This window comes from Molossus molossus, unplaced genomic scaffold, assembly GCF_014108415.1.
Source record: "Molossus molossus isolate mMolMol1 unplaced genomic scaffold, mMolMol1.p scaffold_m16_p_14, whole genome shotgun sequence".
Lineage (NCBI taxonomy): Eukaryota > Metazoa > Chordata > Mammalia > Chiroptera > Molossidae > Molossus > Molossus molossus.
In genome coordinates, this window is record NW_023425349.1 from 89,117,803 (window position 1) to 89,140,637 (window position 22,835).

The following is a 22,835-nucleotide window of genomic DNA, read 5'->3' on the forward strand; positions in this document are numbered from 1 at the left end:
TGCAGACCACAGCTCCTCCTCTGACTAGTGTCCCCGTGTCCTCTTTTGCTGTGACTCCTACAGCTCTGACCAGCCCTGGGCACCCTCGCCCTTGGGGGCCTGGGCCGCAGCACTGTGCGCTTTGGAGCGGGAGGGGCCCTCCGCGCTCAGCGTCCACTGAGGCTCCGGCAGCCGGGGGTGTCGGTGTCCCCCGCCCCCTGCTTTGTATCCTCGCCCTCCTCTGTGGACTGCGGCGGTGGCTATGTGCCGGTTCAGTGGGCTTCTAGTGGCCAACGAGAAGGTGACCATGCAGAACCCCAATGACTGCCTGGCCTCCTGCGTGGAGAAGGTGCGCGCCCTGGAGGCGGCCAACAACTACCTGGAGGTGAAGATCCGGGACTGGTACCAGGGCAGGGGCCCAGCCCACCCGTGACCACTGCCACTACTATCAAGATGTGGGACGAGACTCTTGGTGCCACCACTGAGAACTCCAAGGCCGTCCGCAGATCAGCAATGCCCCTCCGGCTGCGGACGACGTCGAGCCGAGTTGGAGAGGCCGCGGGCCTACACCTCAAGTGGGGGCGGACGTCAGCGCCTGCGCGGGTGCTGGGCGACCTGAACCGGCCCCAGCCCAGCGTGGGATGCAGACTGAAGGCCTGAAGGAGGGGCTGGCCTACAGATGAGGAACCAAGGGGAGGAAATCTCGGGGGCCAGGTGGGCAGCCAGGTCAGTGTGGAGGTGGATTCCGTTCCTGGCATTGACCTACCCAAGATCCTGAGTGAGTGAGAAGCCAATAATAGGAGGTCATGGCTGAGAAGAACAGAAGGAGGCTGAAGCCTGGTTCACCAGCCGGACTGAGGAGCTGAACCGGGAGGTCACGGGCCACACTGAGCAACCGCAGATTCGCAAGACGGAGGTCACCACCCTGCCCCGCAACCTCCAGGGTCTGGAGACAGAGCTGCAGTCTCAGCTCCGCGTGAGCCACACTGGCAGAAATGGAGGCTTGTTTTGGAGTCCAGATGGCACAGATCCAGGTGCTGGTCAGCAGTGCTGAAGCCCAGCAGTGTGAGTTCTTGCTGACACTGAGTGGCAGAACCTGGAGTACCAGCAGCTCACCAACATCAGGACGGCAGGAGCCGGAAGGAGATCACCGCCCACCGCAGCCTGGGCGAGGGCCAGGATACCATGACAACCACCTGCCCACCACCAAGACTGCCTGAGTCCAGCAGTCCCCTGGGCTTCCTGCTTCTAGCAGAGGGATGGATGCTCCTGGGTAGGGCCATGGGAGGGGAGGGACCCTTACTCCTGGCTCTCCCTCTGACCTGGCAATCAAATGTATGGCCCAAGGGAGGGAAAAAAAGGTTAAGTAGTAAAGATTTTACTTGTTATCAGTTGTCCCAATAATGTCCTTCATGGTTGTCCTTTCTTTTCTTTTTTCCCTGGTCTGTGATCACATCCAGGATTACATGACGCACTCAGTTTCATGTTCCTTTGGTCTCCATTAGTCTGGAACATTCCTCAGCTTTAGTGTTTCATGACCTTATGATTTTTTTTTATTTTTTAATTTTATTTTTTATCCTCACCCGAGGACATTTTTCCAATTTTTGTACAGATAGAGTGGGAGGAAGAGAGAAAGAGAGAAACATCGACGTGAAAGGGACACATCGAATGGCTGCCACCCGCACGACCAACCAGGGCTGGGGACAAACTGCAACCGAGGTACGTGCCCTTAGCGGGAACCGAACCTGGGTCTCTCCAGACCGCAGGCCGACGCTCTAACCGCTGAGCCAAACCGGCCAGGGCATGACCTTATGATTTTTAAATTACAATTATTTTTAGTCACAATCATTTTGTAGAATGCCCTTCAATGTGGGTGTGTTTGGTGTTTTCTCATAATTAGGTTTTAGAAGGAGTAGCATCACAGAGATATTTTGCCTTTCTCGGGAGGCACGTGGTATCACTTTGTCCCAATTTTGGGGATGTTAACTTTGATCACTTGGCAAAGGTGATTTCTACCAGGTCGAGAGGTAGAAGCCACCCCTTTGTCCTGAGTAATTAGTTAGTAACTCAGAGAACATCCACTCCCCCATCTGGGTGCCATCGATGATGTCCTCACTTTATCATTCCTCCACAGTATTTTTTTTTTTTACATTTTATCTTCAGACAGTAGGAGGGGGAGAGAGAGAGAGAAACATCAACGTGAGAGAGACACATCGAGTGGTTGCCACCCACACAACCCCAACTGGGGCCGGGAAATAACTGTACTGAGGTACGTGCCCTTGGCCGGCATCGAACCTGGGACTCTTTGGTCTGTAGGCTGACACTCTAACCACTGAGCCAAACCAGCCAGCCATAGTATTTTTTAGTAGGCATTCCTCCGTGTCAGTAAGTTATTAATTGTTCTCATGTCCAGTCATTCCAGATTTGGTGTTGGTCCCTTTTGATATGTCTCCATGAGAAAGTTTACAAACCAAGGGGCTAAACCAGCAGACTAAACCTCTCAGCGTTTTGGAGGCCAGAAGTCTGCAACATGGTATCAGAAGAGCCATGGTCCCTCCAGAGGCTCCAGGAGGCTCCATCCTCTCTGTCCCAGCTTCTGGTGGCTCCAGGTATTCCTGGGCATGTACGTGCATCGCTCCAGCCTTTGCCTCCGTCTTGACACGGCTTCCCCTCTGTGCATACATGTCTCTCTGTACCGCAGGCCGACGCTCCAACCGCTGAGCCAAACTGGCCAGGGCCATACATGTCTCTGTGTCCTCTCCTCTTCTTTCTTTTTTATCCTCACCTGAGGACATTTTTCCATATTTTTGTTTTAGATAGAGTGGGAGGGAGAGAAAGAGAGAGAAACATCCACGTGAAAGGGACACATTGAGTGCTCGCCACCCGCACGACCCAACCAGGGCTGGGGACAAACTACAACCGAGGTATGTGCCCCTAGAGGGAACCAAACCCCAGTCTCTCTGGACCGCAGGCCCACGCTCTAACCGCTGAGCCAAACCGGCCAGGGCTCCTCTCCTCCTCTTATAAGGTCACCTGTCTTTGGGTTTAGGACCTAACCTAAATCCCAAATGATTTCATCTTAAGATCCTTAACTAACGGCACCTGCAAAGATCCTATTCCCAAATGAGATCACATTCTGAGAGTCTAAGTGGACATGAATTTGGGGGTCACAACAGAGGCCTTGGCAGATGAGAGGAGCCCCACAGTTAGCTCCCTGAGGTTAACAAGGAGAGAGCAAGCAGACCTAAGAGGGCAGCAAAGCTTCTCCTGACTTTAAGGTCTGAACCATCTTCTGTGAGACCCCTCACCACGGATATCAGCACCACCTGGGAACGCCTTAGAAAGGCACGTGCACCCCACAACTACTGAGTCGGAGTCCCTGGAGTAGAGCCCATCAGACTGTTTTAACACACCCTCCAACATGAGTCTATGGCTCTCTCAAGCTCAAGGGCCCTGTAACAGACAATGTACTTAGAGACAATGCAAAAGTAGTTGGGGTTCCATACGACTGTTTCTTATAGCATCCTTCATGTGTTGTATCCTTAAATAGGAGCAAAATTATGACAGCAACACACACAACCCTCCCCCCCAGTTGGGGGTAGGGGAACAAAATTCAAACAGTTCAGTTATGCTCTGGGGGGTCGGTGCATCTCAGCTCCCGCGGGCGTCCGGGACAGCTGCTCCCGTGAAGCCAGGTCCAGACTCCACACAGCGGCGGCCCAGGGCTCCCAAGGCACGTGTCCTGAGACAGGCCCAGGCAGAAGCCACGGAGGGCACGCCTACAGCAGTCAGAGTTCTCAGGTCCAAGGGGAAAGAACAGACACACAACCTCTTGGTGGACAAGGCTCAGAAGATCCCATGGGACCAGAATGCACTGTGGCCAGTGCGAGGGAACAGCATCTGTCACCGAGTCAGGAAGGAGATCAATGGACCAGCATGAGCATCACCTTTCCCCACTGTGGCTGCATTGCTCTCAGCAGAAGGCCCCTCCCTCCCAACCCCTCACAGCAAGTAGAAGTGACCTGACCCCCAGGCAGCTTTGGGCCATCTCATGGCGCATTTGTGCGTCACCCCACACTAAATCCCAGCTGTCTTGTAAATCAGTGGCAACCGCCACGTCAAATCTCTTCTCAAAGAACACCTCATGAAGCGTCATTGTTTTCCTTTGTTGGCTGCAAACAATTGTCCTCTGATCATGCTCTGAAATATGGCAGAATGTGATCCTTTCATTTTCAAAAGCTAGCAGCAGTGATTTAAAAAAATGGTAAGATAAATGGATGAAGCAGGGGTTTCCAGCATCCGCACCGAACACTGGTTCTGCATTCGGTTTCATAGTGTCCATGTGCTCATCAATCCACATGAGTATTTCATCCAAATGTCACTGTGCGGGCCAACCTTTCTGCCCCTGCTTTAGTGAGTCTTCACCAAACAAGCATTTCTAGAGTAAGCTACTCTTTGCCCATCCAAGAACAACCCTGGAGCACCCCCAGATGCCCTAGGTTCAGTGTGGGCAAGGACAGAGGGTGCTGGCCACGCCTACCTGGAGCGGAGACCCAGCCAGGGCCAGATCCAACCCCACCGAGCTCACACAAGTTGCTCCCTCCCTTCAAGCCCTCCTCTGTCCCCAGGTTCCCTGGTTCTCAATGGGCACACAGCCCCGGGTAATCGCTCCCTGACAGCGACACCCTACCGGTGAGCAGTGGGTGGATCTCACTCCCCTCCGATCTGTTCATGACCAAAGCAATCTCCATTGTTCAGAAGGGGAAACAGAAACTCTTCCCAGGTCCTCCCTAAGTTCATGGACCAGGCCCTGCAAATGAACTGACAGAAGACAGATCGACAAGAGAAGCAGTTTGTACCACGTCCAGTGCACAGGCCTGGGAGATGGCCAGGAGTTACTCAAAGGGCTCACACGGCACCCAGGGGCTCATACGGCACCTTTCACAGAAGAACAACAGATGTGCAAAGTGACAAGATGCTAAGGGAAGGGGGGTGTGCTGACCCTCCTGGTGCCAACTGTTCATCTCCTTCCCAGCCACAGAGCTTGCCCGGGAGAGGGGACTTACAGCAGCTTGTTTCTCAGAAGCGGCTGCAACTCTTGAAAGGCGTCTTCCTGCCTCTGAAGTTGTCATTTGCAACTCAAGACAATCCTTCTGCACAACGGCACGCTTGGGCTGGCACGTTCCCCCCGCTCCCAGGATGTAGCTCCATCTTGCCTGACAATGTTCCCAGCCTTGAGGCCTCTGTCCTTCTGTCCTTCGGTGGTTCACGGACTAGGAAGGGCGGTCTCGTCCTGTCTCTGTCACCTCGGCTCAGTCTCTTCTGCTGTTGGAAGTCCTGTGTTGCTACTGACCACGCCTCCTTGCCAGGTCCCCTCCACCACCTCCAGCCCTTCAACCTCCCTTTGGACTCACCCCTGACTTTGGTGCTTTCCTCATTCTCAGCAATAATCCTTCAAAAACTTTCATGGCAGAAACCTTTTCTCCACTCAGGTGCCCTTCCAAGCCTGCTGGGCGGGTGTCCGTGTGCACCCTTGGCTGATGAGACCTGGAGACTTGCCGAAGTGTCTGGGCAAGTCCTCCAGCCTCTCAGCCCATGTGACATAACACGTGCCGAACCCAGCTCGGGTCTCTGCTCCACAGTCTCCCTGCCGACTCTGTGCCGCCCATGCGGCTGGGGCACCGGGTCATCGTCAGACTCCCTGCTGCCTGCTCCCAAACCACTCTGACGGCGGTGCCTCCGCGTCCGCTCCGCATGCGTGGAGATCTTGTCCATGGCTCGGCTGTTACTACACAGACAAAAGCTGTTCTCACTGATGAAAATAAGTTCTAGGTCATGGGGCTCTTTTCTCCATTTTTATTAATTTATTTTTGTTACAGATGTTTCTTCCCCCCCCCCCCAGACACCCTCCCCCCCATCCCGCCCACCCCGCCAGCATTGTTGTCTATGTCCATTGGTTACGTACACATGCATGTAAGTTCTTTGGTTTCTCTCATCCCTCCCCCATCTCTCCTCTGAGGTTTGTCAGTCTGAACCATACTCCTTTCTATGTCTATGTTTCTATTTTGTTCATCCGCTTATTTTGTTCATTATATTCCACAAATAAGTGAGATCATGTGGTATTTGTCTTTCTCTGATTGGCTTATTTCACTTAGCATAATGCTCTCCAGGTCCCTCCACGCCGCCTCAAAGGGTAAGAGATCTCTCTTTCTTACACCTGCATAGTACTCCATTGTGTACATGTATCATAACTTTTGTATCCACTCATCTACTGATGGACACTTGGGCTGTTTCCAGATCTTAGCGATTGTAAATAGTGCTGCTATGAACATAGGGGTACACATATTCTTTCTGATTGGTGTTTCAGGCTTCTTAGGGTGTATTCCTAGAATAGGTCATGGGTTTCACACGCAGCAGCCTTTAGCCTCTGTGAGGTGGTAGCAGAGGAGGGCATTCACTGCATGTGCTGCAGGAACTGGGGCTGGGACGGAGGCAAGAGGTCTGCCCCTGAGACCCACACGAGAAATGTGTGAGGCTGAGGAACCAGGGCTTCCTGACTGAGTGACTCTCCTGGGCACCTGCTAGAAATGCAGCTTTAGGCTCCACCCTGACCAGCTGGATCAAAACCTCCACTTTCACAAGGTCCCAGGATCCGTGTACCTGTTACAAGTTGAGGGGCTCTAGCTGCACAGTAGACAGGGTGAGGCACCCACGGAGGAGTGGCGAGTCTGGCCTGTGACGGCCATGCAGGTCATGCCTGCACTTGAGTTCTCTGAGAAGCGCCCACCCCGCCTGCTCCCCCTTTCACAAGCCGAGAAAAGCTGTGGGGACTGGGCAGGGGCTCTCCTCGCGCTCCTGACACCAAGCTCGGTGTCCTTTCCAACTGACACCAGCGGGTGTCCTGGAGTTAGTGCAGACCCACAGGCTAGGGCCCAGCCCACACGACTGCCCCACCTCAGACACCAGTCTCAAGTCCCAGGTTGTCACCTGTACTGACCACCCAAGAATAAATCTGTGGGGTTCCCACAACGCCCTCCTCAGGTCTGATTATTTGCTAGCGTGACTCACAGAGCTCAGAAAAGGGCTTTCCTGACTGTGACTAGTTGATTGTGAAGCCAGCGATGCACAGCGTGGGGGTCTGCGGAAGCTGTGCTCCTCACCTCCTTCCACGTTCCCAGGGACAGATCCTTCTGCACTCCGACAGGAAGGGGGAGGGAAAGCACCTGGCCCCATCCCCCAGCCAGGATGACTGTGGCTTTCAGCCATTTCAGTGATTTGTCTTCCAAGAAAAATGTTCCCACAAACAAAGAGACTCTCCAGGTCCTGAGTGTTCTTAGGCTTCCGAAAGGGCTGGACAGCCCTCCTTTTACAGTTGAGTGAACTCAGGCCCAGAGAGCAGGTGTGCCAAGATAACAGCAGACACAGACCAGAACACTCTGCTGCCTAACCTCCACTCGCAAGTCTGCTTATGTTGAGTCCAGGTGGCCCATTTCAGCCCGCAGATCAAGAGCAGGAATGAGCTTCCTTCAGCATGCGGGCTCTGCTCCCGCATTCCAGATTGAGCCCCCGGGGTTGGCGACCAGATGCATTAGGTGGTCTCTGGGCAAGACAGCTGTTCCTCATCACATCGTTCATCTCCATGGTTTCCATACATTCCAACTCTTACAACCAATTTCATTCTCACATCTGAGTGACTTAGTGGTGAGCTAAAGAAAAAAAAAAAACAAAAACAGGATATCCACACCTAAATTCTTAGCATTCAGAATCTAGTGCAGTTCTTCTTTTTTTTAAAAATACTTTTTTGTTGTTGTTGTTTACTTGTTTTTTGCTTTACTGATATTAGAGAGAGGAAGGGGGAGGGAGAGAGAAATAGAAACATCAATGAGTGAGAACATCGATTGGCCGCCTCCTGCATGCCCCACACTGGGGATTTGGCCCACAACCTGGACATGTGCCCTGACTGGAAATCGAACCAGCGACCTCTTGGTGCATGTGTCACCGCTGAGCCAGTGAGCCACACCAGCCGGGAGCAGTTATTTGTATTGTGTTACCTTCCCCAAACAAGAGGGTCTGGTTACTACAGACGCGTATAGACGGCTCAGTCTGCAGTCCTGGGCTCTTACCGAGATAACTCATCTAAAGCAGCTGTAAGTGTGTGGGGGCTACTCCAAAACACTCAAAAATGTTACATTGGAAACTGACACAACTCGTGGAAAATCTGTGTGTTCCAAGCTGAGCCAATAAGAAGATAAACGAGTGTGGCATTTGCACAGAAATATTCACGAAGTAAGTGAATACTAAATGTAAGCTGCCTCTTTGCTCCGCCTCTGGGTCACCCCTTCAAACAGCAGGGCTGCTGCCAACATGATGCTTTCGGAGACACTGGGGGCGTGTTTGCCGCTGGCCTTGCAGTTCGCTGAGGACACGGTTATAACACGGAGAGGTGGCTCCTGGGTCCAACACTGCCTGGGCACCATGGCGCCTTCCCCTCGGGCCCTCGTCCCTGAAGCACTCTACCTCGCGCAGGGCCCGGGAGTCCTGCAGCACACTCTTCGTCAGCGTTGTGTGTGGACGGGCCCTGTACCGGCAGCCGCCCCAGTTGGTGGTCAGGCTACCAGGAGGGCCCCGCACCAGGCTCCAGCTTCTCTTCCACTGGGCAGAGGAGGGGCTGCCCTTCCGAGCCTGGAGTTCCTTGTCGCAGCTGCACACATTCTCCCATCGCGTGTCGCCCCCAGCCCTAGGTCAGAGCCCATCAAACGCCTTGGAGCATTCTCTCCCTCATGCTTATTTTAAGACGTGCAGTTTTGAAACTGGATGACAAATGGGCCCGGGCTGCCTATCACTACTTGAGCCAATAAAGCAGAGACAAGGTTGAATCGTACATGAGCGTTTATTGCCGGCAGTGTGGAGGAGCAGCCAGTCATCCGTGAGATCTGCTCTGCCCCTCACCTGCCAGCTGCTTGCTTGCTTTTATTTATTTATTTATTTATTTATTTATTTATTTATTTATTTATTTATTTTTATTCTCACCCAAGAACATTTTTCCATTTTTGTTCAGATAGAGTAGGAGGAGAGAGAGAAACATCGAAATGAAAGGGACACATTGAGTGGCTGCTTCCCGCATGACCCCAACCGGGGCCGGGGACGAATAGCAACCGAAGTATGTGCTCTTGGCCAGAACTGAACCCACGCCTCACTGGCACACAGGCTGACACCCTAACAGCTGAGCCAAACCTGCCAGGGCACCAGCTGCTTTTAAAGGGTAGAGAAACAATGACCAGAAAGGGGGAGGAATGTGGGCGGGGCCTGCAGAGGCTGGTTGTCAGTTTCATAATCAGGTTGTTAATCTCTCCATGAGGTCAGGTGCCCTTGTCCTCAGGTCAGAATGGACAGCATTCCTGAGGAAAACTCCCCAGGCCTCCCAGCCAGGTCAGAGTGAGCTTTTCTTTAATTAGAACAAAGCAACCACGATGAACATTGCAAAGGATGATTAACATTTTTCTAACCATGGCTAGTGCCCCACTATGATTAGTTTTCTTGCTCTTCTAATATTTTCTATTCATTCTCATCTCCCTCCCTGCCTCTTCCAGCTGCACATCTCTGCAGAGCAGACATTTCAGCTGCAACCTGAAACAGCTCAGCTTTGCACCTTAGCGTGTCTTCATGAGCCTTTGCATTGCATAAGGAAAGGCAGTGTTTGGTCTCAGTCACTCTGAATCCGGAAGTCAGAATTCCTTGTGCTACTGCAGGCATACTTATTAGACCCCAGATATTTTTTCTCCTCTTTTTTTTTCAGGACATCTATCTGGACTAGCATTTCAAACACTCGATATGCAAAGGTCAGGAAACACTGTCTCAGAATAAAGGCCCCTAGTCATGCCTGAGTCCTCAGGACCTCCCAGAACTGTCCCAGTTCACTTTTTTCTCTCAGTGGCAACACCCCTCCCCGGACCCCGGCTCCTCCAAATGCCTCCCCCAGAAGTCCCCCAGCTCCCAGGGGAGCAGCTCGGCCTTGCTCTTACTTGGTTAACGCAGGCATCCCTGGTTCCCATTCCAATCATCAATACATGTCAGCTAGTTAACTGAATGATTCTACGACGTTACTACCCTTAGAAAATAAAATACAGGTATATCTCATTGTATTGTGCTTCCTTTAATCGCACTTCATAGATGTTGCATTTTTTACAAATGGAAGGGACAGCCCTCTCCTGGCACAAAGATTACAACTCACTCTATGGCAGTGGTCCGGGAGCAACCCTGCAGTATGGAGTGGGGGGGGGGGGGGGGGGACGACCACACACAAACAAAACTCCTAATGAAAGGAGCGGGAGAGAATAACAGAACTCATGGTAGTGGGGCACTAGCCATAGTTATAAGAAGTGGTAATCATCCTTTGCAGTGTTCATCGTGGTTGCTTTGTTCTGATTAAGCGAAAGCCCACTCTGACCTGGCTGGGAGGTGTGCACCTCGGGAGTTTAATGTAGGGATGCTGTCCATTCTCCTATGCTGAGAGCGAGGGGGAACTGCTTGGCATCAGGGGAAGATCAACCCCACGATGGGAACACTGGAGCCGAGAGCGCGACTCACCCGACCAGCCCCTGCAGCCCCGGCCCGCATTCCTCCCCCTGCCCGCCCTTTCACAACCCCCTCAGCCCACATGGCTCCCCTCTTGCCTGTAATAATTTTATCCATTTTGTTCCTTCTGGCCTAATTGCCTTTCCTCGCATAGTCCTAGTTCCTCTACCCTTTAAGAGCAGCTGGCAAGTGAGAGCGAGGTCTCACGGGACGACCCGCTGCCCCCACACTGCCGGCGGTGTTGGGATAAACGCTCCTGGCTGACCCAGCCGCGTTCTGGTAACGGGCGCAGGCGGCAGGACCGTTGGTTGCCCGGTGCAACCAGGGTGTGCACGAAGTCATCTCTGGTCCTCCAGGGCTGAGTCTTCTCTGAGCTGAACGCACTCCTCCCCCCGGCCGAGGCAGTGAACGTGGCCTCTGGACTGGCTCTGGACACAGCCCTAATATCGCAGCCAGAGGTGGGCACCGCCCCGAGGTCCACCCCACCGCAGCGCGACCCCGCCGCCACGCGAGCGGAAGTGCGTGCCTGCTGACCACTCTTTCGGGATTTCGCCTCCTGCTGCCCTTCACCACCCGGATGGGTGATTTATCTTCCATAGGCTGTTGCTGCGTCTTCTGCTGTTTGTCTCTTCTCCTCAATTAATTTTTTTTTCTTTATTGATTTGAGAGAGAGAGGAAGGGAGAAGGAGAGAGAGAGAGAAACATCGATGAGAGAGAATGTGGATGGGCCGCCTCCTGCATGCCCCCCACTGGGGATTTGGCCCACAACCCGGGCATGTGCCCTGACCGGGAATCGAACCAGCGACCTCTTGGTGCCTGGGTCGACGCTCAGCCACTGAGCCACACCAGCCGGTCTCTTGCCCCTAATTTTATGGGAGATTTCCGGAGGCTGCACCATACACCTGGCACAGCACCCAGTTCACAGTTTCAGATATCAAAAGGCAGAGCAGAACCAACTTTTCCCCCTCCCAACAGCAGGCATGCAGATTCAGTGAGGTTAATGTCTGCTGACAGACTCAGGTTTTAAAAGGAAAAATCTAAAGCCGAATTTCCCCGCACACACGAGGCATCCACGCCAGTGAAGATTACGTCGGTGCTCACAGCCCCCAGCTCACGCCTGGCGCGAAGAGAGGCGGGTCACGGGTCCCAGCGGAGTGAAACGTCAGTCCGTGGGTTGGCTTCACCAAGAAATACGACCTTAACTAGCCACTGACCAGAAGAACTCTGAGAATCTCTATTTGGAAAAACAGTAAACAGGACATGTTATGCTGCAGTTGTTTGGGGAAAGAAGCGTCATCTCCAGGGGAACATTGGCCTTGATTTCTGAGAGTCATGTTCCCAAAGTTTGCTCCCGTGAGGCTCACCTCCAGCGGCTGTCCCACGGCGCAGGTGTGAGACCCCACGCTCAGGGCTGGCGGAGGAGCTCTGCAGAGTTAGAGACAGAGGGTCTGTGACACCGTGGGCATGGGTGGTGGGCCCGTGGCGGTCAGCTGTGACTCAGCATGTCTGGTGGGGGGCATCGATTGGCAAGACATAGATATATGAAATGTACTCTAAAAATTGGTCAGATTAAACACAGTGTAGATTTGGCAAAGTCTTAAACAACAGAGAAATATATCTTGAGAATAATTTCCAAATGCTACTATTTGGCTGATCAAGGAGTACAAGAGGCAGGGCTGGGAGGAGTATCCCTTCTGAGTTGGGTAACCCCTCGCCTGGCCTCTTGGTCTCCCTCGTCTGACTGGAAAGCATGACTCCAGTCTTAAACATTTGTTTACACCAAACATACCCGGAAATACAAGTTTAAGTTCAAAATCTCAGCCAAATAGTAGCATTTGGAAATGACTCTCAAAACACACGGCTCTGTCGTTTAAGACTTCGCCACACTGTGTTTAATCTGACCGATTTTTGGAGTATATTTCATATATCTATGTAGTGAGTTGAATGGTGCTCCCCTGAAACATACCAACTCCCCAGAAAGTGTGAATGTGACTTATTTAGAAAAAAGGATCTTTTCCAATGATTAAGGATCATGAAATGAGATTATCCTGGATGGAGTGGCCCTAAATCTAATGACCGGCGTCCTTAGAGGAGACAGAGAGGAGAGACACAGACACAGACTAGAAGGCCATGAGAAAACAGAGGAAAGGGTTGGAGGGATGCAGCCACAAGCCCAGGGGTGCCTGGATTCCCCCAGAGGATGGAAGTAGAGAGGGACTCTCCCCCAGAAACTCCAGAGGGAGTGTGGACTGAGACACCTTGGTCTCTGACTTCTGGCCTCCAGAACCGAGAGAGAATAAATTCCTGTTGTTTTACATCACCCGTTCTGTGGTGCTTATTAAGGTAGCCCTAAGAAACTAAATGGACCTATAAAAAATTAAAATTTTGCCCTGGCCGGTTTGGCTCAGTGGTTAGAGCATCGGCCCACAGACCAGAGAGTCCTGGGTTCGGTTCTCGCTAAGGGCACGTACCTCGGTTGCAGTTTGTCCCCGGCCCTGGTTGGGGTCATGTGGGTGGCAACCACTCGATGTGTCTCTCTCACATCGATGTTTCTCTCTCTCTCCTTCTCCCTCTCTCCCTTCCACTGGATCTGAAGATAAATGCAAAAATGTCTTCAGGTGAGGATAAAAAAAAAAATTTTTTAATTTTAATTTTTTGGAAAGAAAATGAAGAAACTGAAAATTTAAAACTAACTACAGAGTTTTATAGCTTTAGTCCTGGTTTCCCAAGTCCGCTTGTTTTTGTAAAACTTCCCTGGGCATTTGGAGAGAGTGTTTGAAGTGGTTCTTCTCCAGCCACAGAGGCAGTCCACCCTGGGTCGTGGCCAAGGGTCCTGGGTGAGCAGATCACCCCCGGCTGGCAGTCGGTGTGCTTTGCCCTGCCCTGGTGAGGTCTGTTGTGGGCTCTTCATGCATGTTGATGTTCCCACTAGGGACTGTGTCCTTCCCCTTACAAAGGTCTCATCTCTGCTTCTCGTTTCTTTTTTTCTTTTTTTGTTTGCCATTTTATTTTTCCTTCTAGTGACCATCACTTGTTACTGAGGAGAATTACTTCTGAGTCAACATTCTTGGACCAGCCAGGGAAAATAAAGCTGTGAGTCCAGGGCTCGTCCTCCTTTGGGAAGAAAGAAATTTCTACTGCAGAGGACCCTCCACGGCATGAGTGGGTGGGAGGTAGGAGGGAGGGAGAGTGAGGTTTTGTAGGGTTTTACCTAAGCTTCTTCTTTTCCCCAAGTTCTGTTACAGGGTGAGAACTGTATCTGCCTGATTCCCGTGTGGAGTAGATGGAAGATGCCCTCACCTCCTCTGGCCACCAAATGGGATTTGCAGTTAAATTATAGAGCGATCAACCTGAATAACCAACAAAAGGACAGCAGAACAGGAGTATTATAACCAAGGATTTATAGAAGAAGCCACAAAGAGACTGGTAAGAAGGGTAGAGCCAGGGAAAGGGCTGGCCCCCCAAGCATGTGTAGCAGCTGAGAAGCTGGAGGGATGTCTCAGCTTCAAAAGTTCCACCTAAGGAGCAGCATCTCAGCCCCATGCCGGGATCCCCAACCCAGAGCACCAGGGCCAGGAAAAGGAGTCTGCATAGCATCTGCCAGTAAAAATCAGTGAGATTCTGTCCACCTGGAAGAAGAGGGAGTCCTCTAGAAACCCAGGTGCTCTCTTAAAGGGCCAGGGCACAGGGTCTTGCCCTTGGACACTCACCTGGGGCTTTGCTAGAGGGAAGGCAACGCAGGGCATAGGGGAGTCATAAAGAGAAGATCTGAGTGGTGTGGCCCTGAGGAGAGATCTGGAGGATCAGCCACTGAGGTTCCTGTGTTGAATCCCTGTCCCATACCACCCTCAGGCACCATCTCCTGGGGTCAGGTATTCCTATTCTTACAGCACCAGCCTGGGGAGTGCACTAACCCAGACCTCCAACTGGTGCCATCTCTTGGCCTGCCGGGATCTGTGCAATGCAATAAACTATAAGCACACGCTGCTTGGAGTGAGGGGGAGCTTTGCAAGGGAGCAAATGCTCCAGATCTTTGGATGCAGTCCCATTTATTTGCATATTGGTTCCCCCAGATTACAAGTGGATTTATGTAAATTATTTCCTTGAGATGGCATCTCTGCAAATCATATAGCCTAGCCTTCTCTCTCGCTTTTTATGGCGGAAAGAGACTTTAAAACTAAAAAATAACAAACCTAGACATTCTTGAATCCTACAACCCATTTGTCAACTCGAAGCGGTGTTCCAGCCATAGTCATGCAAACCTTATCTTATTCACATGCAAAAGCAGCATTGGAGGCAAACAAGGTGGTTTTCCTGTCTGTCATTCAAACCTGTCTGTCCACACACACACTTTGATCCTAGGCAGGCCAGGTTGCAAGAATGCGTATCACAGAGTTACAAATCATCCATCTACCAACCCCCTCATCCCCACAAACTGGTGGTGACACCACCCTGCTAAGCTCACGTCCTGAGGAGGGTCTGTTGGCTGCACCCAGCAGGGAACTTTGGTGCCCTGTTTTTGTTTATTTGTTTGTTTTGGGGGTTTTTTTGTTTGTTTGTTTTTCTTTATTGATCTGAGAAAGAGAGAGGAAGGGAGAGGGAGAGAGAAACATCGATGAGAGAGAACATCAATTGGCTGCCTTCTGCATGCCCCCCACTGGGTATTTGGCCCACAACATGGGCATTTGTCCTAACTTGGCATCGAACCAGCAACCTCTTGGTACATGGGTCTATGCTCAACCACTGAGCCACACCAGCAGGGCAACATGCACTCTTTTTCTGGAGAAGCTCTTGGTGGGCAGACAGTCATCAAGCTATGTGGCTTTGGAATGGAGGCCAGTCTTGCCCCACTCCAACAGGCTCAACCAGCACCACCCCACAGGGAAACTGCTTTGATCTGTCCTTCCAAGTCCTAGTGTCCCCACCCCTCCAAGCTCAGTTCCACAGGGTGGGGGGCAGGGGTGCTGCTCAGAGCTGGAACTTTCAGAGCATGTATCCCTTGAAGGCTCTTGTCTGGGACACACAGTCAGGTGCTGGGTTTTATGGCTACAGAGCGGGGAGGGGGACTGGAGAGGGGAGAGACAGGGGAGAATGTGTTTGCCCCCTTCCTGCAAGTTCGGCTGGCATCACCCACAATGGGAGACTCTTTTGATCTGTCCTCCTGACTCCTGGGCTCCATCATGCTGAGCTTGATCCTGCAGTAGGGCCAGCTGGCTGCATCCACCCTGAATTCTGTGGTATGCCCTGTCTGGGGGAACTAGGGTTGGAGACTCTGGCAAAGATGAGTAGCATGGCTGTAGAGTAAGGGCCATATCTCCCCCCACTGAGTGCCTGAGTGTGCTACCCCAAGAAGGAGATCCACTAGTCCTGTCCTCACAACTCAAGTGCCCTGCCCTACCAAGCTCCAACCTTATGGAAGGGTTTGTGGGTCACATCCAGCCTGGACCCACTATACAGTTACCGTGTACACAGATTGGCCCATGCCACGCACACCCGATCCCAGTAGACACAGCCACAAACAGTGAACAGGATAGTAGCTCCAGACAGGTAGCCACCCAAGGCTGTATACACACAACACCTGATAGTGAACTGTGCCAGAACCCTGCCCAAGTGACCCAGAACCAACACAACTAGTGGTGGGTTTCAACTACACCAGAGCCTGACCCAACTAGCCACATAAGCAACACACCCAAAGAGAAATTCCAAAAGGCACCAGACCCCATAGAAACAACTCTACCTTGAGTGGCAGCTCCTGCACAGTATCTCGTACACAGTGATTGAAATCTGTCCTCACAATCAGCCAGCATGAAGTCTAACTCCACCCACAAATGGGCCAACAGCATTCAAGGCTCAACTACAACAGGAAGGCTCACATAACCTACACAAGAGACATTCCTGGAGCATCTAGCTCAGGTTATCTGGAAGATTGCATCACTAAGCCCCACAAAACACATGCATTTAAAGCCATCATAACAAGTTGGGGAGTCATAGCAGATCCACCTAAAACACAGAGACAAACACAGAAAGGAAGACAAAATTGGAAGACAAAGAAATATACCCCTAATGAGAGAACAAGAGAAATCCCAGAAAAAGAAATAAATGAAATGGAAGCAACCAAGATACCAGATACAGAGTTTAAAACAATAGTTATAAGGATGCTCAAAGACATTAGGGGAAGAATGGATGATCTCAGTGAGAACTTAAACAAAAAGATACTATGTACTAAAAAAGGACATAGAAACCACAAAATAGAACTAGTCAGAAATGAAAAATACAATATCTGAAATGAAGAATGCACTAGAAGGAATCAATAGCGGGTTAGATGAAACAGAACTGAATCAGTGATTTAGAGGACAAGATAACAGAAAACACCCCAGCAAGCAACAAATAGGAAAAAAAAATTATTTTAATGAGAAAAGTCTAAGGTACCTCTGGGACAACATCAAGTATTTACATCATAGGGGTACCAGAAGGAGAAGAGAGAGAGCAAGGACTAGAGAGCCACTTTGAAAAAATAATGTCTGAAAACTTCCCTAACCTGGTGAAAGAAAAAGACATACAAGTCCAGTAAGCAGAGAGAGTCCCAAAGAAGATGAACCCAAGAAGGTTTACAAGAAAACACCAAGACACTCCGTAATTATCAAATGCCAAAGGTTGAAGGTAAAGAGAGAATCTTAAAAGCAGCAAGAGAGCCCTGGCCAGTTTGGCTCAGTGGTTAAAGCATCGGCCTGCGGTCCTGAGAGACCCGGGTTCGGTTCCCGCTAAGGGCATGTACCTCGGTTGCAGTTTGTCCACGGCTCTGGTCAGTCGTGTGGGTGGCAGCCACTCGATGTGTTCCTTTCACATCGATGTTTCTCTCTCTCTCTCTCTCTCTCTCTCTCTCTAGTTCTCTCTCTCCCTCCCACTCTACCTGAACAAAAAGATGGAAAAATGTCCTCGGGGGAGGATAAAAAAAAAAAAAAGCAGCAAGAGAAAGACAGTTAGTTACCTCCAAGGGAGCTCCCATAAGTCTACCAGCTGATATCTCAACAGAGACACCTCAAACCAAAAGGGACAAAAACTAAAAGTGTTTTCCTTAAGATCAGAAAAAAAAGGGGATGTCTGCTTTCACCACTCTAATTCAATATAGTACTAGAAGTCCTAGCCATAGCTATCAAACAGGAAGAATAAATAAAAGGCATCCAAATTGGAAGGAAATAAGTAAACTGTCATTATTTACAGATTACACGATACTGTATTTAGAAAATCCTAAAGAAACCACATGAAAACTACCAGAACTGATAAATGAATTCAGTAAAGTAGCAGGTTATAAAATAATATTCAGAAATTGGTGCCATTTTAATACACCAATAATGAACTCTCAGAAGAAGAAAGTAAGAAAACAATCCCACTGACAATTGCAACAACAACAACAAAAATAAAGTACCCAGTAATAAATTTAACCTAGAGGGTAAAAGACCTTTACTTGAAAAATTATAGGACACTGAAGGAAAAATTGAGGAAGATACAAATAAATGGAAGCACATACTGTGTTCATAGATAGGAAAAATTAACATCATTAAAATGTCCATACTACCCAAAACAACCTATATATTCACATAATTCCTATTAAAATACCAATGGTATATCTCACAGAACTAGAAAAAAATATTCCAAAAATTTATACGTAACTAAAAAAAACTCCGAATAGCCACAGCAATCTTGAGAAAGAAGAACAAAGTTTGGAGGTATCACATTACCTGATATCAACCTACACTACAAGGCCATATTAATCAAAACAGCATGGTACTGGCATAAAAACAGACATATAGATCAATGGAACAGACTATAAAGCTCAAAAATAAACCCATGTCTTTATGGTCAATTCATATTTGACAAAGGAGGCAAGAACAAACTATGGGGTAAAGACAGTCTATTCAATAAATGGTGTTGGGAAAATCAGACAGATACATGCAAAAAAATGAAACAAGCCCTGGCCGGTTTGGCTCAGCGGTTGGAGCATCGGCCTGCAGTACAGAGAGACCCGGGTTCGGTTTCCGCTAAGGGCATGTACCTCGGTTGCAGTTTGTCCCCGGCCCTGGTTGGTCGTGCGGGTGGCAACCACTCGATGTGTCCCTTCACATCGATGTTTCTCTCTCTCTCTCCCTCTCTCTCCCTCCCGCTCTATCTAAACAAAAAATGGAAAAATGTCCTCGGGTGAGGATAAAAAAAAAAAAAAATGAAACAAGACCACCAACTTACACCATACACAAGAAAAAAAATCAAAATAGATTAAAGACCTAAATGTAAGTTGCAAAATCATAAAAATCTTAGAAGAAATTATAGGCAGTAAAACCTCAGACATCACATGTAGCAGAATTTTTGCCAATACACTTCCTGGGGCAAGAGAAACAAAGAAAAGAAATAAACATATGGGATTACATCAAACTAAAAAGCTGCACAGCAAAGGAAACCATCAACATAACAAAAAGACAACCTACTGCATGCAAGAGCATATTTGACAATGATACATCTGATAAAAGGTTAATTTCTAAAATATTTAAAGAACTCATACAACTCAAGCAAAGGAAGACAAACAATCCAATTAAAAAAGGGCAAAAGACCCGGCCGGTGTGGCTCAGTGGTTGAGCATCGACCCATGCACCAAGAGGTCGCTGATTCAATTCCCAGTCAGGGCACAGGCCCAGGTTGTGGGCCTGATCCCCAGTGTGGGACATGTAGGAGGTGGCCAATGATGATCTCTCTCATCGCTGTTTCTCTCTCTCTCTCTCTCTCTCTTTCTCTCTCTCTCTCTCTCCCTTTCTCTTTCTCTAAAATCAATTTTAAAAAATAATAATACAAAAAAAAGAACAAAAGAATAGGTAAGTGGATAAAAGGCTGTGGTACATATACACAATGGAATATTATGCAACTATAAGATAGGAAGATCTCTTTTCCTTTGAGATGACATGGAGGGACCTGGAGAGTATTATGCTAAGTGAAATAAGCCAATCAGAGAAATGCAAATATCACATGATCTCACTTATTTGTGGAATATAATAAACAAGGTGGGTGGATAAATGAAATAGACCCAGAAACATAGAACGGAGTATGGTTCAGACTGACAAACCTCAGAGGAGGGGGTAGGGGGAAGTGAAGAGATAAACCACAGAACTTATATGCATGAAGGGTAACCATGGACATAGACAACAATGCTGGGGGGGCAGGCAGGATCAAGAGGAGGGTGTCAATGGGGGGGAAAAGGAGAAATATCTGTAACAAAAATGAATAAATTAATTTTAGAAAAAGAAAAAAAAAGGGCAAAAGACCTGAATACACACTTCTCCAAAGAGGACATACAAATGGTCAAGAGACATATGAAAAGATGCCCAACATCACTAATCATCAGAGATGCATTAAAGCCACAGTGAGCCCTGGCCGGTTGGCTCTGTTGGTTGGAGCATTGTCCCATACACCAAAAAGGTTTTGGGTTCAATTTCCAGTCAGGGCACATGCCTTCTAATGACTAAATGCTGTGCTCTGCAACGTGGAGGAGAGGGAGACGTGGTGCAAGGGGATGAGAACCAGGTCTCTAGATCCACGACAGCTCCGGAGATACCTGTGCGATGGACATGTGACCAGCATAGTGAACAAGTCTGAGCCATGGGTTTCTCATCTGTCTAATGGACCCTGGTGGTCTGAGTGCAGACTTTGTTTGGGTCTCCACCTCCCTGGTGCCTGTGGGCTCTTGCGGGTGGGGACCCTGAGGCCGGCTCTGAGGAGTGACATCAGAGAGAGTCTCCCCCGCTGCTTCTCCGCACCTCTCCTTTCCCGGCCACACAACTCTGTGGCCCATTTTTGCAGAACTGAGACAACAGAGAGAAAGATGTAGAGAGGGAGACACTGAAAATGACCTTGTTGGCACTCAAGTAGCAAATTTTTATGCAGAAAAGAGTTATTTCTTCACTATAAGGTAGAACTCTACAGATATGGAAATACAATCTAATTTTAAAATTTATATTCAATTTCTGGTTAGGGACTTTTTAATGATGACTGTTCCTTGATGATATTGTGTTGGGATATTTATTAAGGCAAGTTACATGTGTTTGCTAGAGGAGACCAACAGAACCCCACTCAAACCGTCTCACAATGCAGTCAACACCCTCTCCTAGACCAGGAAAAGCAGCTTGCAGTCATCAAATAGACTTGACTTGGCATGCTTGATGGCCGACTCTCCTTGAGTTAGTGTGGGTTTGGGCTTGTACCCCAGTCTCTGGATGACCCGCTCAGCCCAACCCCAGCCCACAGGCAGTGTCCACCCAGGTGCACTATGAGCTAAGATGGAAAGCCCTCTGCTGTCCCGAGGTCTTCCACAGAGAGCTCAAGGTTTCCAGCATCTTCCATTTGTCATTAGGTACTTAATTCATTGGTACAAGAAGAAATATACCAGGTTGTAAGTTATTTGTAAATTTTATACCTTTTCTGTAAGGCTAAATGTTCCCAGATGCCAGCAATTCTTTAGATCACTTACTCAGATAGACAGAGCAAGAAAATTATCCTTCTTTGTAGAAAATACATTTAAATTATTTATTGAAGGGTTTGCTATCTGTTATGTTACGTTTGGGGAAAAGAAATGTGTATTCTGTCCACAGCTAATGCAGTGAGGAGGGACATGGGTGTGTTTGTCTGTCTAGCAGCCCATCCAAAGTGACAGACTCCCTCCCCAAGCTCTTCCCACCTCACTAAGAGGGGAATCCTTTAGCATTTTCTTGTCTGGGAAATTCTTCATATGGCCATTAATTCTAAATAATAGCTTTGCAAGATAGAATAATCTTCCCTCCTCCCTGCTGGCTCACTGAACTATCATATGTGTCTCTCATTTCTCATATAGAAAATAAGGACTTATATTTGTACATCTTTGAATTTTTTCTGGTCTACATTTTTGGTTGTAAAAAAACAACTTTATTTCTTGTCTGCCCATCTCTGTTGTAAAGCTCCCTGAAATTCCGAAGCTGGGAGAATAGGTGTCTAATTGCACGCTTTTTATTTCACGTAACATTTTAACATGTTCCATGGAGATTTCACTGAGGTCCTACTAGAGCATTAAAATCGACAGTAAATTTTGGAGCACAATCTCAGGCAAAAATGTTTACCAACACAAAACCTTTGCAATAATCATGTTTCTTTATGAGGAAAATAAGTTAAATAAGCACAACACTGTCAAAACATTATTCAGTGATTCCTAAGGTCTTTCTACTCTGTCTCAGGACTGGGTGAGATACAGCCACAGTCTTTATCACAGGTGAAATGGCCTGGGAGTAAAAGCTGGGCTCACCCACTGGTCACTGGGCCCACCAAGGGAGGGGCCGTTCCCAGGGAATGTCGGTTTGGGGATCCAGGGTGGTACATTGTGTCTCCAAAGAAGACTACAGCAATGTCCCTCATCCACAGTACAACTGTGCTGCTCCTCCATCAAGAGGTGAAGTTGAGTCCCTCCCTTTGCATCTGGGCTGGCCCGGGACAGACTCTGACCATAAGAATGCAGGAGAAATGTAACTACCAAGACGGGACCCTGGGACAGCTGGGCTCCTCTTCTTCCTTCCAGAACCCTGAGCACCATATCAAGCCCCACGTGGGGAGAGAAATCCAGCCAGCTCCCAGGCTCCAGGCACCTGGTGGGGCCAGGTTAGTGAGTGCTAGTCCTGGGGGTCCCAGCCCCCAGTTGATTTGCCCACCAATACAGTGTAGAACAAGAATATCCAGCTGAACCCTGCCCCAGCTCTTGACCTACAGAATTTTGCACAAATAAGATGATGCTTGTTATCTTTTTTTTTTTTTTTTTTTTTTTTTAAACCTCACCTGAGGACATTTTTCCATTTTTTGTACAGATAGAGTGGGAGGGAGAGAGGGAAACATCGATGTGAAAGGGACACATCGAGTGGCTGCCACCCGCACGACCAACCAGGGCCGGGGACAAACTGCAACCGAGGTACATGCCCTTAGCGGGAACCGAACCCGGGTCTCTCCGGACCGCAGGCTGATGCTCTAACCGCTGAGCCAAACCGGCCAGGGCGATGCTTGTTATCTTAAGCTATCAAGTCTCTGGATGGTCTGCCATAGAGTGAAACAAGCTAATGACCCAGTGGAGCTGTGGTCTCAGCAGCCTGGCAGTGAATGGGGTCAGAGGATCCAGGCTCAGCAGGAAGTGAAGTGTGATTGGCTGAATCATGTGCCACACAAGTACAATATTCATTATCATAGTCCCATGCCCCTGAGGGGCCTCAAAGTGGTCGCTGCAAAGA

At 49.2% G+C, this 22,835-nt stretch overlaps 1 pseudogene; it reads left to right on the forward strand.

Moving 5' to 3' along the window:
- Window positions 1-241: 241 nt before the first annotated feature.
- On the forward strand, window positions 242-4,675 carry LOC118629374 (annotated as a pseudogene).
- The last annotated feature ends 18,160 nt before the right edge of the window (window positions 4,676-22,835 follow it).